Source organism: Thalassophryne amazonica, chromosome 18 (assembly GCF_902500255.1).
Source record: "Thalassophryne amazonica chromosome 18, fThaAma1.1, whole genome shotgun sequence".
NCBI classification, from domain to species: Eukaryota; Metazoa; Chordata; class Actinopteri; order Batrachoidiformes; family Batrachoididae; genus Thalassophryne; species Thalassophryne amazonica.
Window position 1 is genome coordinate 56986345 of NC_047120.1, and position 18157 is coordinate 57004501.

The following is an 18157-nucleotide window of genomic DNA, read 5'->3' on the forward strand; positions in this document are numbered from 1 at the left end:
AAACTGATTTGCTGGATCTGTGCAGAGACATCAGCAGGCCCGGTGCATGTTCGATTTCATTTCAGACTTCCGCTTTTTTGTACACGTTTCTTTAGGGACGCATCCATGCCAGCATTGAGTGTTGGGTTTGGATGGTGCTGAAGAGAAAAGTCAGTGGTTTGGAATTATTTTGAACATGTTACGTCATGTGTGAAACAGTTGGAATCGATATTGGAACGTGCATGCAGATTATGACGCATTTTAAGGGGCCTTTGGAAATGTCCCCATATGGAGTTGGGGTGAGAACTGGAGATGTGACATTTCATTGCCTGATGTGGCATCAAAGCAATCTAATTGCGGTGCGTTTTACCATCTGTCACTGTGAACTCTGGGTGCTTAACTGCATCTTTTCTGTCAGTGTATCATCAGATGGTTATTTGTTGTACTGGTGCTCTATTTTGTTCATATGGCCAAAGCAGATGGTCACTCCACTGAGTCTGGTCTGCTTCAGGTTTCTTCTTGTTGAAAAAACAAAACAAAACACTGGAGGGAGTTTTTCCCTTAACACAGTCACCAATGTACTTGTTCATGGAGTGGGTCAGGTTTAACTTACTCGTGTGTAGCACCATGAGATGACTTATTTTGTCATTTGGCGCTGTATAAGAACAGTGCTCTCCAAATGTATTGGGCCTCTTTGTATTTCATGCATTTTCATTTGTTTATGCCTTTTCAAATACAAATAACTTTCAAATCCTCACTCTTCTCCTTCTTGCACAGTCACTCACTTTTTGAGAACTGTCTGCTCCACACAGATTTACCATAGAGTGTCATACTGTTTGTATTTCTTCATAATTGAGCTGTTTAGTGACTTGGAAATGTTCATGTAGCCATCCCCTGACTTCTCTGAAGAAAAATGGCAATAAAACTGATTATTTACAGGTATTATACCAAAGGGGCCCATTATTTATGCAACCCATTATCTTGGCTTTTATATTTTTAATTAATTTATATCAAGTTGTAGAGATTTGCTTTGAGTTTAAGTATAAGGATGATAATTTTCCAAATTTGTATATTGAGAAGCCTGATATACTTTTTGTATTTGAAATGGCATAAACAAATTAAACTGTGTGAAATACCAAGTGGCCCAGTGCTTTTGGAGAGCACTGTAAATTGAACTGAATTAAGACCACAACAAAGTAGAGCGGTTTACAACCCCAATTCCAATAAAGTTGGGACATTGTGTAAAATGTAAATAAAAACAGAATACAATGATTTGCAAATCCTCTTGAACCTATACTCAATTGAATACACCACAAAGACAAGATATTTAATGTTCAAACTGATAAATTTTATTGTTTTTGTGCAAATATTTGCTAATTTTGAAATGGATGCCTGCAACACGTTTCAAAAAAGCTGGGCCAGTGGTATGTTTATCACTGTGTTACATCACTTTTCCCTCTAACAACACTCAATAAGCGTTTAAGAACTGAGGACGCTAATTATTGAAGCTTTATAGGTGGAATTCTTTCCCATTCTTGTTTGATGTACAACAGTCCGGGGTCTCCGTTGCCGTATTTTTCGCTTCATAATGCGCCACACATTTTCAATGGGTGACAGGTCTGAACTGCAGGCGGGCCAGTCCTAGTACCTGCACTCTTTTACTACGAAGCCACGCTGTTGTAACACGTGCAGAATGTGGCTTGGCATTGTCTTGCTGAAATAAGCAGGGACGTCCCTGAAAAAGACTTTGCTTGGATGGCAGCATGTGTTGCTCCAAAACCTGGATGTAACTTTCAGCATTGATGTCACAGATGTGAAAGTTGCCCATTTCATGGGCACTAACACACCCCCATACCATCTCAGATGCTGACTTTTGAACTTTGTGCCGGTAACAATCTGGATGGTCTTTTTCCTGTTTTGTCCCGAGGACACGACATCCATGATTTCCAAAATCAGTTTGAAATGTGGACTCATCAGACCACAGCACACTTTTCCACTTTGTGTTTGTCCATTTCAAATTAGCTCGGGCCCAGAGAAGGCGGCGGCATTTCTGGATGTTGTTGATGTACTTGTAGATGTAGCGACGAACTGTGTTAACTGACAGTGGTTTTCTGAAGTGTTCCTGAGCCCACGTGGTAAGATCCTTTACACAATGATGTCGGATTTTAATGCAGTGCCGCCTGAGGGATCGAAGGTCACGGGCATTCAGTGTTGGTTTTCAGCCTTGCCGTTTACATGTAGAAAGTTCTCCATATTATCTGAATCTTCTGATTATATTATGGACTGCAGATGATGGAATCCATAAATTCCTTGCAATTGAACATTGAGAAATATTGTTCTTAAAATGTTGGACTATTTTATTCACACAGTTGTTCACAAAGTGGTGATCCTCACCCCATCTTTGCTTGTGAACGGCTGAGCATTTTGGGGATGCTCCTTTTATACCCAGTCATGACACTCACCTGTTTCCAATTAACTTGTTCACCTGTGGAATGTTCCAAACAGGTGTTCTTTGAGCATTCATCAACTTCCAGTCTTCCAGTCTTTTGTTGCCACTGTCCCAGCTTTTTTAAACGTGTTGCAGGCATCCATTTCAAAATGAGCAAATATTTGTACAAAAACAATAAAGTCTATCAGTTTGAACATTAAATATCTTATCTTTGTGGTGTATTCAGTTGAATATAGGTTGAAGAGGATTTGCAAATCATTGTATTCTGTTTTTATTTACATTTTACACAATGTCCCAACTTCATTGGAATTGGAGTTGTACAATCTTGGCTTTTCAAAACTGTCGAGAGGAAGTGAAAAGTAAACTGAACAACATGGGCTGTGTTAACGAGGATGTATGACTTTTTTTAAAAAGGCATTTATTTTTGTGGCTTTTCTGTTTAAGGAATTGACCCAAGAGCTGTGATTCCCATGATGACAGTGCTTCTGAGATTTCTAACGAAAATAACAGATGACGCCAATGCCATCATAACAATGAAGGAACCACAGCTTGAGCTGGGAGGGCTTTTATGTATTTTTTTCTTGTGTCCATCTTTGTGACAGTGAGGTGTAAAACCTAAACTTGACATCCTAAAGAGAGGATCTTAATCAAATATTTTGTGTTCAGTGTCACTGCATGTCACGATGAATGGAATTTCTGGAGAGAGATGCTTGATTTGTAAGAATTTGTGTTCAGGCACTTGTATTCAGAATTGGTAACATGGTATTAAGCCGTACCTGCATTTCTACATCTATCAAATGTGTCTACAAGTACTCGTAAAGACAGTGGAAAGGTCTAATTTCCTGTTACAGGGTTAATTCACAGTTTGCCGCTCCTTCCAATTAATCCCATATTGCAAATCGGGCATGTTTTGATCCATCAGGGTAAGTTCTTGACCCATCTTTGTCAATCATGAACAAACATGGCATATGTAGTAGTTTTGGCCATCATCAGCACCAGATTTTGAATTGGGATCCAATTTTTGATCTGTAAAAAAAATATTATCCTGATTCTGGAACTCGTTGATAGTACTTGACAACTTACACGTATTTGTAGTCTTAACCGCGTCAGTCATGTTCCAACTTCTTTAAGTGGGTTATTTGGAGGATTTGGGGGAGGTGATGGTCTCAAGGATAAGGTGTTGGGCTTGAGACCAGAGGATCCTCGGTTCAAATCCCAGCCTGACTGGAAAATCACTAAGGGCCGTTGGGTAAGGTCTTTAATTCCCTCTTGCTCCCGGTGTGTAGTGAGTGCCTTGTATGGCAGCACCCTCATATTGGGGTGAATGTGAGGCATTATTGTAAAGCACTTTGAGTGTCTGATGCAGATGGAAAAGCGCTATATCAGTGCAGTCCATCATCGGAGTAAAAGTTTGAAGCTGAAGTTGTCTGTTGGAGTTTTTGGCTAAGGGCGCAGTTCCTTTCATTTTCATGCAGGTTTCCAGGCTTGCACTTTTTAAGCAAGCCAGTTGCCAGGTTTGCACTGTATGGTGACAGGACAAAATCCCAACAGACAAAATCCCAGTGGACAGAATCCCAACTCCTTATTACAAAAAGTGGACAAAATCCCAGTCTCATGAATAAATTTAAATATAAAATATAATAGGGTTAGGGTACTACATTCATTTAGGGTTAGGGTTCAAGTGAGATGGGACTTGAGATGGGGTTGGTCTTCTGTCCACTGCGATATTGTCTGTTGGGATTTTGTCCACTGGGATTTTGTCATGGATCTGCACTGAATGACAGTCTGTAAGGAGGTAAGATGGATTAAACTATTTCATCCCGTTTTTGCACCTTTTTTTTGGATCGTGGATGATCATAGTAGAACGGCATCCTCTCACCTTCATGGATATGCATCCTTGAAGGTTACTGGGATGGTGCCTCTGATGAACCGGGGTGTCCTGTAGTGTACCACACGGTGTTGTTTTAACTTGTGCCATGAATTTCAAAATGTTGAAGAATTCTTTTGATTCCATTGCAGACTTGCATGTACTTTGGTTATGTGTCACCAAACGTGCGTTCAAGTTATACTACGGTTGTACTACATTTGTCTCTGGAGCATTGCATTATAAAACAGCCTGGTAGATCACATTCATGTGGCAACTGTGATTTTCACCCTCTGGTCTGTCACGGTTATAGACCTTGAACATCTGGGATACATATAACTGTGAACATGAGAATGGGGTGCACAAAAACTATATGAGGCACATGCTTCTCTTTGAGTAGCGGAAGCTTTCATTGCATTCCAAACTGCATTTTGACTTAAAGACGGGTGATGTTTGTCACTGTAATATTAATCTTTTGTGTGCAATGGAAGCAATACCAATTCATGTTTTGCTTGTCCCTTTCACTTCCAGGTGTAAATTTTCTTTTCATGCACGACTTATGGAATGAATGAAAAGAAGAGTATAATGGCACGTTATCATCACCAGTAGACCTCTTTCCTAGGATGCGGCCTCCACTGCACCAAAACGATGCCAGCGCACTGGGGGATCAGGCAGGTTCTGTTAATACCTGTGACAAATCTCGTTCTTGCACTCAGTCTCTCTTTTATGATTTCCTTAACGTAAATATCGGCGCATCTGAACCATATCGGCATGCTTTCCAATGCCTTGCATTGCTTTCATGAAAAGTAACCCTGTGCAGCTCAACCCGCAACCGCAGTGCCTTAATCCTGCAGCCATTGTTTTCCTATCAAATGAAACTTATTTTTCAGCCTCTTCATGAAGCGTAAAACACAAACTTTTCTATTGGCATTGGCAGGCTTTTAAAGTTCTGATCTGATGCAGGCCGTGCTCATTAAATCATCAACATGATGTAATGGTTTACTGCCGCTGGTCAGTGCCAACATGGCATGTTTTTCCACTTAAGATTTTTAGTATTTGTCTCTTGCATAAACACGGGGCATCTGGTTGCCAGTAGCAGGCTTCAGTTAGACTCCGACGCTGAAATGTGGCTGATATCTTCAGAGGAAAGCTGCCCGGTGTCTCGTTTAGCAGCTCGTGTAGGTATGATTAATGTTTCTAATCACCTATTGACCCCGATAGGTCAAACCTTTGCCCCGTCACCCATCACCCTCCGACTTCCCACTGTCTTCTCTCTGCTCTCATTGATGGCCTTTATCTCTCTCTCCAGCAATTCCACCCCCGCTTTCCAAAACTACTAGTCCATCAGGAGATACCAGACAACCCACCCAGAGAGAGTGACTCTCTTATTCCAGATTTATCTTTCCAAAAATACCTGAAATAATTTTTGGCTGTGAATGTGATTAGATAGACTGTTCCCAAGCTTTGGTTTCAACCTCTTGCACTTTGGGAGCATTGTGATATCACAGCCTGCCTGCTTGTTTGAGCTTGAAGTGGAGTAAATAGAAGGAACTGAGAGATTATCAAGGAAATAATCTTTTTTGGGTGGGAAAAGGGAATTTGCTTGAATACGATAAATGGGAAGCTGTGACTAAATGTATACAATAGTAGTATCGGTTGAGTTTCTGTGCTGTTTTTCTTTCCTCGAAGAGTGTAAAGAATGGCAGAGGAGCTTTTGTGCTTTTGAAAATCCACCTGATAATGTCGGTGGTTGGGTCCTTGCCCGAGCTGGTTGGCTTAAAAAACAAGGAAATAAATAAATAAATCCCCCTCAAGCCTCCAGCACCTTCATGCACCAGCCGAGTGGCCGAGATTTTCGACAATCCCCAACAAGTAAGCTCTTCTGTGTGGAGCCTTTAGAAGTGCGCATTGCACGTAGGACAAACAAAATTAAAGTACTAGTGTAACGTCACGGTTCCTGGGTTCACGGAAAGGCCTGTATGTGCTGCTCATCTCTCTTTCCACTTTTCCACACGAGGCTGATTGAGTCATTTGGTATTGCTAAACCTTTAGCCTGAAGAGTGCTAGTTTTCTAATGAAAGAAAACGGCTAAATGAAGTTCTTACATTCAGGCTCTAATTTTACGACCACTTATCTCTTCAGCTGCTTTTCAGATTTAGCTATATATATACGAAGGAATGTCAAAAAGTTTTGAGCCTCGCACATTTTTCCCAGTCGGATATTACAGTGCATCACACCTGATCTACATCAATGTCTTAGCTACTTATTTCATGTAGGATCATATGGCTCACTTCAGTTGTGGAGTCATAATACAGTATGGAAGAGACATACCCTCCAGTGCCAGTCGTGGCATTCTGCTTCACCAGGAGCACGCACCAGTCCACACCAGCCGGGTTGCCATGGACACTGTGCACGATTGTGACTATGAATTTCTTCCTCACCCACCCTATTCTCCAGACCTTTCCCCTAGCGACTTCCACCTCTTTCCCAGGCTGAAAAAATACCTTCAGGCCAGAGATTTGAGGATGACGATGAGCTGACTGCTGCAGCGGAGGACTGGTTAGGGGACCAAGATGTTGAGTTCTACCGATCGGGTATCAATGACTGGCAAACTAGATGGAACAAGTGTATGGAGTTGGAAGGGGACTATGTTGAAAAATAAAACCTTTATAAATCCAAATATCTTGCTGTTTCTGTTTGAGGCTCAAAACTTTTTAATCTCCCCTCGCATATATAAAAAGAAGGTATGAAGCTGTGAAGGGTGGTTGAATGTGGGATGGCAGGAGCCGGCTGTTTTAAGGGAGGCAACCCAGAGAGAAAGAGATTTAATCAAATTTTACAGACCGATTCCTAACAAGAAGGAAATTTTTTGCAGTGTATGAATAAGTAGCTCTTTAAAGAAAGCCTTTGATGTTTTTTTTCTTGCGGTCACCATCACTGATGATTCCACAAGTCAAGTGACCCCAGAACTTATGAGATTTCAAAGCCTCATGGAGACTAGACCGTGAAAAATTGTAGACCTCTTACTGTTCTCTCCTGTGCATTCAAGTTACGTATCTAATAATTCTACGTTGATTAATTCCTGGATGTTTGACATCTCTGTGTCTTGTTCATGAATGGGTGGGTGTACAAATTGGGGCCGAGTCTGAGGTCCGGTGGACGCTCTATTGGTCCATCGTGGAGAAGAAAGAGCTGAGCCAGAAGGTGAGACTCTCGATTTACACTTCTGTCCTCATCTGTGATCATGAACTTTGGGTAATGACTGAAAGAACAACATCATGGATACAAGCGGTGGAAATAAAATTCCTCCGTTGGGTATTGAGGATTATACTCAGCTTGAATATCCGTGAAGGACTCTGAGTAGAGCCACTGCTTCTTCACATTCAAAGGGGACCGCTGAGGTTATTCAAGTATCCGGTGAGGATGATCCTGGGTCATCTCCTTAGGGAGGTCTTCTGGGCACAGCCAGCTTAGAGGAGGCCCCAGAGAAGATCCTGGACACACTGGAGTTATTGCATTTTCCAGCTGGCTTTGGGAACAAAGGTGTAGTCACACTGGGACGGATTGAGTAAACCAATTAGTAACAGATTGGTATAATTTAGCAGCAAAAATCACCAAATCTTTCATGCTCCTCTATATATGGGACTCTGTTGGATGAGTGGACAACCACTGGATGTGCAGTGCTTCTGGATATGAACTGTCATGATCTGGCCCGTTTGGGCCAGCTGTTCTGATTCTGGACTTTGTTTTTTCCTCTTTCATGTTCTGAGCCTTTTGTCTTTTAGTCATGTATAGTCCCGCTTAGGTTATGTCTGATCTTGCTCCATGTTCATGTCAGGTTATCATTAGTTTTGTTTCTGTTATCCTGGTATTTGTCATTCATGTTCACTTAGTCACTTCAGTCCTAGTTTGTTTCTGTTCATTTATGCTTTGGTCTACAGTTCAGTTTATCACATTTTTGGCATTTTGCTTTTGTCACAGGTATTGGTCATTATTTATCTCTGATTATGTTCCATTTATTGTTTATCTGTTAAGTCCTTTTATTTATATCTTATAGTCACTGGCTGTCATTCTGTTCATTATTCAGTCTTAGTTTATACTGTCATCTCACCATTGTTTATTGCATTCACTTTTATATTTTGATCCATCTCACTCAGGTTATAGTTAAGATAATTGATTTCTTTGTTTACTGCCATCTTAGTTCTGTCAGGTATGGTTTATATGATTCTGTTTTAGCTTTGTTCATTGTTCTACGTTTCTTTCATGCCAGCCCAAATATGTTCCCACTCCATATCACTGCACCAGCCATTGTGTTTTTGTCTCACACTTTGTTTGTCTGCTTTGTATTTTCACTCACTCCCGCTCTTGCACTTGCTCATGTGTCTGTTACTTTCATCACTCCACTGTTTTCCTGCCTTCACTCTCTTGCACTTACCTTTGTCTTCCCTGGTCACGCCCCCTTCCAGAACCTTCCCTGACACCTGTGTCTTGTTCCACTAATTACATCACCAGTTATTTAAGCCCTCACAGTCTCACAGTCCCTTGCTCGATTGTTGAATGATTTCACTTTCCAGCACTCACGTCCTTGCCTTGTTATGCCTTGTATTCAGCCTGCCGGTATCTGACTTTGTTTTGGTCTCGACCTTGTACTTGTCTTTGCCTCTGATTACCTCCACGCCGTGTTTTTTGACCACAGCCTGTTTTTTGGACCAACCCTCAGCCTCACGTCTGTCTGTACCTTTGCCATCGCTACTGGACCTCCTGTGTACCGAATCCCAGCTTGTAATTAAACCTTTTTCTTACACCAGTCTGTTTGTGAGCATTTTGCATTTGTGTCCTGCTCGGTTTTTGCCACACCTGACAATGAACAGATAACACACAGATTGCGCAACCACCGGGGACGCTGTCTATCTCATCTGCTCAAAGTTTTGAGCATGCACAAAACTTTGACGGACTCACTGGGAAAAAGAGTTAACAAATCCTCAATTTGTGTCAGTGTGGCAGCAGCATATGGAGAAACACTGATCAACTTTTACTTACTGTTTGCTTTGTTTTCAGTTGCTAGAATGAAATATAACCAGAGGATACAGAGGTTTGTGAAAGGGGCATGAGTTTTCCTCATCTAAACAAAAGAACTTTTCTGGCATCATTCTGAAGTATCTCACACCCCTGTCAGTGTGGAACTTTCAATATCTCACACCCCTGTCAGTGTGGAACTTTGAATCTCACATGTATTTGGGTGTTGTGACATGTCATCAATACGAAGCAGGCATCAATACCACACTGGAGGCAGTTGCATTTAAAACGGTGCTGGACATCGTGTTGGTGTGTATTCAGCACTTTTGAATAGCCATCAGCTTATTGATTCTTCTTCAAGGTCTGCATCAATTCCTCTCTGCTTGCTCTTTTCTGTTTGTGACAGTGGTGCGGTAAAAAAAAATCCCCCTTGCTGTTCAATTGAATTGGGAAGGAGGGACTCATAAAATACCACCATGGCAGTTTCCACTCTGTTTGCTTCACTTTGAGAGGAGCGCTTGTCATTGCGGGTAGTGTTTGGGTGCGATTATGTAATTCATGAGGGTATTACCATAAAAGGGAAGGGGTGGGGCATTGAAGGACTAGAAGGTAATGGCGGTGCTTCTGATTATCAGCATCTAGCAACTGCCCAAGGGCAGGAATGTTTTGTGTGCTGATGTCCGACAGGTGGCTAGGAGACGCTAATTGATTAATGATCAGAGTGATATATGGGCCCCCTCGGCCAGCCTCAACATAAAGGCTCAGAGCAACAGCGTCGCCTTAAATCATTTCCAACCAGGCCAGTAAACCCAAAACAGTTCCCTCATTAGCATGCAAAAGGCCAACGGGAGGGGAACTGTCCTTTCTGAGCCTTTTGTAGCGTGACTATTGTCAACATGCCCAGTCTGAATGGACAGGCTAGCATTTTATGCCCGATGAATGATGACAACAAAGATGGTTTTGTAATGAGGGTCACTTGGGACTAACAAATGATTAACATCGTCACAAAGTCAGCCTTTGACATCATTCGGTTTTTCAACAGCACTTTTTTCTTGTGTGCTTCTTTCATGAAAATCAACACGTGGCTAAAAGACTCTAATGTATTTAACACTACAGTGTATAAGCTTTAGGGGTGTTTATTAGCAGAAATGGAATATAGCATTCATAACCATCAGTAGGCGTTGTCACTATTTATCTACATATATATAACTTGGCAAAGCTAAACAAGACTGGATTTGTCTTTATTGGACTACTACGGGCACAGAGTTAAATGTGGCACGTTGCGGAGTCTAGGGGACTTTCAGAACCTTTGGTTGTAGACGATGGGCACTCTTCGTGTGTCTAGGACCTTTGCTGTTTTGCTGTTGGGTAACTGGAACTGCCAAGTGTCTGGATGCTTGGTTCCATCAACCAACTCTGTTTGGCATGTTGGGCATTTTTCTGTTGTACTGCTGATTTTTGCCATTGGTAGTATGGGCAAAGCAAATGGTCACCACTCCAGGTCTGGTCTGCTTGATGTTTCTTCCTACAATCAAAAAAAAAAAAAAAAAAAGTTACTCTGGGGGTTGGTAAGGTTAGACCTTACTTTTGAGACATGCATTGGGGTGACATATGTTGTAATTATATGCTATATATATAAATTAGATTGAATATAAACAGCTATAATTTGATATAAGTCAATAATGCAATATTATTTGAAGTTGAATAAAATTCACCCCTGTAGTTTTATGTTGCATATGCCATTTTATTATTCAGTCTGGTCTGTGACGTCACAAACCCAATGGGGAAAAAAAAGGCTAGCTGCCTTAAGATGTCAGTACATTAATTGATTTGTACACCTGTGGGTGCGTTTTGTAAAAATAAGGTGTGGTCTGCACAAAGAAATTGCAGCATAGATGGCCAAAAACCTTGTCTAAAGAAACACAGAGTTGTTCAGATATTTACACAATGCAACATTCTGATGCACCTTATATAAAGAGAGCAGTTAGATCAGTGGGATAAGGACTCTAGCTCTAAATATGTAGGCCTGGGTTCGATTCCCAGTCATGCTACCTGTTTCTATCCTTGGACAAGACACTTGATCTGCATTGTCTCAGTCTACACAGCTGTAAATGGGTACCGGGCCTTGGCTGGGGAAGTAACCGGGTTTAACTGGCGTCCTGTCCAAGGGGTGTCATAGACTCTTATCTGCTTCAGGCTGCAGAATCCAGGAATAAGCACTGGACTTAATGGTCCACACAGCCTATGAACAACTTCCACTTGCACAAGCCAATTCACAACACATGCTCACGACTCGTAGACACAACAAATCTGAATTAGTGCAAAAGGGGATCAAAACAGCAGTGCTTCATGAAACCATTTGATTCCCATTGATTCAGCAACTGAATTTTAAGCTGATTGGATGGCGACTGAACAGAAGTGGCCAAACTAAAATAACACACACAGATATCCGCATGTGCACACACTCAGTGCCATTTTATTAGATACAGCTTTCTCCATAATAAACTGGCCACTGGATGCATGGCTGTAAAACTCTGCGTTGCATTTTGCATTTGCATGCTTTATGCGCTCGTCCTCTGAACGTGATGGAACCAACATGATTCACATTCAGGCAGAGTGTCAGAGCCGTCGTGAATGATTGGACGGCAATGAAATTCACCTGTCCCCAGATGACTGTATTTTACACTTTTGTGTTCGTACAACACTCGCACTGGGTTGTTATTCTTTCTCTTCTGGTTATTTATCATTCTATGGTGGGGGGGCTTTGCATGACTCTCCTCATTGTTTTGTTTGGATGACTCTGAAGGACAATGGTAGTCTGGAGTCTTGGCAAACACTCGGCATGCGTGAATCTGCAGCTTTCCAATGGGCGTGATGTCCTCAAATGTCGTGTGTGTGTGTGTGTGTGTGTGTGTGTGTGTGTGTGTGTGTGTGTGTGTGTGTGTGTGTGTGTGTGTGAGAGAGAGAGACTGCAGGGGGTTTCCACCACTGAGGCTCTGTGCCTCTAGGAGAGGATGTTATACTTTATGTCTCTGTGTAGGAGTGGAATTTTGCAGAACCAAGCGAGTTTAAATAAAAACAAAATGTCGTATATCTTCTGAGCTCATGACTCTCGCTGCAAGGCGGCCATTCCTAAATAACCATGCAGATGACGACATTTGGTCACGCCGCAGCACTAACACACTGTGCACTGCTGTCATAGCCACTAGCTGAATAGCTCAGGGTGTGTGTGTGTGTGTGTGTGTGTGTGTGTGTGTGTGTGTGTGTGTGTGTGTGTGTGTGTGTGTGTGTGTGTGTGTGTGTGTGTGTGTGTGTGTGTGTGTGTGTGTGTGTGTGTGTGTGTGATTTTTATTATTTTTATTTTTTCTGGACAGCTCAGCTGCCACTCCCATCTAACCTTTGCACCGCCGAGTCCACCGAGACTACAGTCGTCATGCCGTCAGATTTGCTGACTGTCTGTTCTCTCCCTGAGTTTCTGGAGATTTGTTTGAAAGTGGGTCATCTGACAAACTTGAAATTTGCAGGGTATGTTTGGGCCAAGCTGGCATGAAAGCATTTTGAATTTGGGGTCAGAAGGTCAAAGGTTAACGCCACTGGAAACATTTTAAAAAAAATTGAAATTTTGTATTCCTGCTGTAGATATCAAGGTATTGGCAGATTTGGTGTCTACGTTAGGTAGCCTGACTGCACAAACCTTATTGAGCTTGAAGGTCAGAAGGTCAAAAACTCAAGCTCAATGAACTAGTTTTTTGTTTTGTTTTGTTTTTTGAACTTGAAATGAGCTTGTGAGCGTAATAAATTATGCTGATCGGGCATCACGGTTGCTTAGTGGTTAGCACTGTTGCCTCACAGCAAAAAGTTCATGGGTTTGATTCCCACCTGTGGCCTTTCTGTATGGAGTTTGCATGTTCTCCCCATGTTTGTGCGGGTTTTTTCCCGGGTGCTCCGGTTTCCTCCCACATTTAAAGACATGCAGGTTAGGTGAATTGGAAACTTTATAATTGTCCAGGTCTCCCTTGCAAAAGAGGTCTCGATCTCAATGGGACTAACCTGGTTAAATAAATGTTAAAGTGAAAAAAAAAAATTGCTGCCAAACGTGGCCCTGTGATGGGGGTAGGAGTAATTGGGGGCTATAGATTTTAGGTCAAGTTCACTGGAGGCATTCTTACCCCATCCCCCACCCCCGGGTACTGTATGAGGTCACTTTCTTTTCTTGTTAGGGCCCGAGTAGGCAACGTCCTACGAGGACCCTATTGTAATTGCGCTGTTTATTAGGGCCCGAGTAGGCAACATCCTACGAGGACCCTATTGCAATTGCGCTGTTTATTATTATTATTTATTATTATTATTATTATTATTATTCTCACTCTTGAAATCAAAATTTCGGCCTCTTCCCATGCTCAAAAACTCACCAAACTTTCCAAAGTCATCCGGCCGGATCTGAAATTCGATATTTTGGGGGCGTCGCACATGGTCGCAGAAAAATCGCGAAATAGCGCCCCCTAGAAATTTTCAAAAACCCCTCCGCATTGGGCTTTTTTTGTCGTAGCCTCACGAAATTTGGTACACGTATTTACCATGCCAGGACGCACAAAAAAGTCTCTTACTGTCATGGTGAAATATCGACAGGAAGTCGGCCATTTTGATTTTAAGTTTCAATTTTGAGCAAATTTTTGCCATTTTTGGCCATTTCCACTACTTACATTTGAACGAACTCGTCCTAGGGATTTCATCCGATCGTCTTCAAATTTGGTCAAAATCATCACAACACAATGGTGATCAAAAGTTATCAAAAGATTCTAATTAAGTCAAAAGGCGTGGCTGCTAGGGGTCGTCAAACTTTGGAGAGCTTTTCGGAGCACGCCATTTCACTTCGAACGGCTGTCACGCATACATACATCATCATAGATCCTTCAAACTTGCTGGACATGATGAGGCTCCATTTTGCTTTAAAATATTTAAATAAAAGTACTTAATTGAGTCATATTTAATCATATTTGGAGTCAGTCTGGGTCAGTCTGTCCCATTTCGTTACATTTTGCCCCCATTTCATGATTATCAGGCTCCATTTTGCTTTAAAATATTTAAATAAAAGTACTTAATTGAATCATATTTAATCATATTTGGAGTCAGTCTGCTCCATTTCGTTACATTTTACCACTATTTCGTGATTATCAGGCTCCATTTCGCTTAAAAATAATTAAATAAGAGTACTTAATTGAATCATATTTAATCATATTTGGAGTCAGTCTGGGTCAGTCTGCTCCATTTCATTACATTTTACCCCCATTTCATGATTATCAGGCTCCATTTCACTTAAAAATAATTAAATAAAAGTACTTAATTAAATCATATTTATTCATATTTGGAGTCAGTCTGGGTCAGTCTGCTCTATTTTGTTACATTTTACCCCCATTTCGTGATTATCAGGCTCCATTTTGCTTAAAAATAATTAAAGTACTTAATTGAATCATATTTTATCATATTTGGAGTCGGTCAGGGTCAGTCTGCTCCATTTCGTTACATTTTACCCCCATTTCGTGATTATCAGGCTCCATTTCGTCCATTTCGTATTTTAGTATCGCTGATTTAAGCCCCGTTTACACATAGACGGTAAGAGCTCCCGGAAGCGTTCCGGAAGAGTTTTTGGCCGTCTTAAGGATCAAACACCGTTGTTAACGCCGGCACTAGGGGGCGTGGCTTAGTTCCGGCTTTACCGGGAATCGTCAAAAAAATTATTCAACATGTCGAATAATTCCGGGAGCGCTCCCGGAGAATTCGCGTGACGACGGAGACAACGCGAACAATGGCGTTTGATACTTTTTAATCGCCGTTTCATCCTGCCCCTTCCTGTAGTGCCGCAGTTTACACCGCCGTAATTGGCAGCCGGCATTGTATCCCTAACCAACGGCATGTAAAACGGCGATAGAGCCCACATCGGCATCCTCAACGGCGTTTTAACCGGCGACACAGGCAGACAAAACGTCGGCACTAGCGGACAGTACGCCGTTCTAAACGTCACCTCCTGGTTAAAATGGTGTTCCACATGGCCGTTAGGCGGCAGTCAGTATAAAAACACTAGCGGGCTGCATGCAGGCCTCTCACTTGCGGCCAGCTTCAGATATTTTTGCAGAGAAGCTCCAGTATGCCTCCTAAAAGAAAATTGGCAGCGGCAAGGACTTAGGCAAGAAGGAGGAAACCAAGAGGTCTGGTTCAGAAGCAGAGGGGAGGCCTCTGGTGGAGACGGAGCAACACGTTGAGGAGGGGAAAGGAAGGAGAAGAAAAGGCTGAGGATGATCTCCCTCCCCCTGCAGTGACAGAGGCATGTATTCCTGCTGCTTCAGCCTATTATACTCTGGGGGCGGTGCCTATATGCAAAAGATCCTGGAGTAACGCAGGATTTGCCTGGATAAAAACCTGGGTATTAACCAGCGGTACACAGGGCATTATCGGCGGTGGCAGAACACCGCTGTTCTCACGTGCATCTTAACCTGCGATTGTAAAGGATATAACTGGGTATTAACCCCTGTTGCCTGACGTGTGCCGGATGCTACGGCGTCAAAATGCCGCTTTATTCGGCGGATTTAGTGGCGTTTTATCCGCGTATTTGCGGATAGTACGGCGGTCAAAACGCCGGCAAAATGCTCCGCCCCTTTCCACCGTGAAAACAGCTGGAACCACCGCGAACTTCGGTCTACGTACTACCCGCCGACAAAACCGTCTATGTGTAAACAGGGCTTTACTCTGTATCTACATATGGTAAACACCCCAAAATTAGCATAATAATGCCACTCCTACTCGGATTGAACCTTTGAGGGGCCATGAGCTCCAGATAATTTCATCATTTTCTTCACATTGAATGAGAGTTGAACCACAGAACTCATCAAACATAAAGAATAGTAGCAGCTTACAGTTCTTCCAATTTTACTTGCTGAATTCTGAGACTTTCAATATTTGAGGTGGACATGGGACCAAGTGTCTCAGAAGCCTTAGTGGCTGTGGGACAATATAAAACACACTTTTTCTGAGAGTACCTTTGAACTATGGCGACAGAGATGCCCTTTCAACTAAGAATGCAAATTCCTGTCAGGCTCTGTTTTGCAATGATGACGACAAACTCTTAAGGACAAACAAATAAAAGTAGTTTGGCTGAACCTTCAAGAATCACGCTTCTGTTCTCTTTGTAGTTCAGGGTGCTTAAGTAATATGGGTATATGCAGGGCTGGTATGATTTAAATCACTGTAAAAAATCAAAAACATCATCAAAAATGATTATTTTATTTATTTGTTTTTTTTGTTGTTTTTTTTTAGAAATCGGTACTTGAAACCTCACCAAAATCTGAAATCGGTACCGCTAATTAATGGTAATTATGGTTAATTGGACAAGTGATGACCGAGAATCTGAAGTCAGTAATGTCCTGTTAAGATGACAGATGGGTCACTGATTATCTCCAGCAGGGTCGGGCTCAGTTATACGCCAATGGAGGCTTTGTCTGTCACTGCTTCTTATGATGAGAAGGAAGCCTGAACATTGCATATGGCTAAATAAGTACCAAATATGACTAAAATGCTTTCAAATATTGAACATTTTCCAAACTGATAATTTCCATTCAGATAATGGGACATGTTAGTTGTAGTCATTATATTTAGCGTGGAATAACTTTGTGCATGTTGTACGCACACCTTTGTTTTAACATGCCAATAAAGATTTTAACTAATGATATTATTTGTATCGTGTCATTTAGAAGAGTGAAATAAATAAGACTGAAAAAAACTGATTTAAATCCATAAAGGTCGATTTAAATAAAAAAGTGACTTTTTTTTATAAAAAAGTCTATTTCCTTACTAGCCCTGTGTATATGCAGTTGGTAGCTGATCTGGTTTGATATTGACTCGTCTTATCATTGACCGAGTTTGGGTATCAAGTGACATTTTGTACTGATATATGCACCTGTCATAACCAGGTATCATGGTTCACCATCCTGCTTGACCTCCATCTGTGTTGCATTTGCATATTTGTTAACTTTTTGGTTTGTTTGTTTGGAAAGCAAGGACATTTCCTGTGTGACCCCACTATAGCTACATGCCTGTTTTCCACAGACAGCATCAGATCTGTTTTTAGCATTGACCTAGTTTGCGTGTCATGTGACATCTTGTTCTAATATATTGACCTGTTGCACCTGTTGTAAGCAGTATCATGATCAACTAGCAAATTGCTTTAAATCTAGGCCATGTCTGGCAGGTAATTAAATTTTATTTATTTCATTTATATAGCGCCAAATCACAACAGAGTTGCCTCAAGGCACTTCACACAAGAAAGGTCTAACCTTACCAACCCCCAGAGCAAGCACACAGCAACAGTGGTAAGGAAAAACTCCTGATGATGATTTGAGGAAGAAACCTCAAGCAGACCAGACTCAAAGGGGTGACCGTCTGCTTGGGCCATGCTACAGATACAATTTACAAAACAAATATACAGGAACTTTTGCCGGTGCACAGGATGGTAGGGTTGCAGAAGAAGACACCACACCCATCTCAGGATGGAGCTGCACCTCAAACAGCGAGAAAAAACAGAATCGGCATCAGGAAGGCAACAAATACAGTATAATTTATAGGCATTAAGCAACAAGAAAAACAGAAGAAATACTAAGGTGATCGCCGCCCACTAGCCCTAAGCTTCACTAAAAGACTCAGGCTTTAGATAAAGTTGAGGCTGCAACCTGCTCTCTTTACTAATACAATGAATTTAAAAGGGTAGAAAGCATAGCACCATACTATAGTAGAGAAGCTTGAATCTTCGACTGGACTGGGTTGCTTGACGCGAGGACGTTTCGCTTCAAATCGCAGAA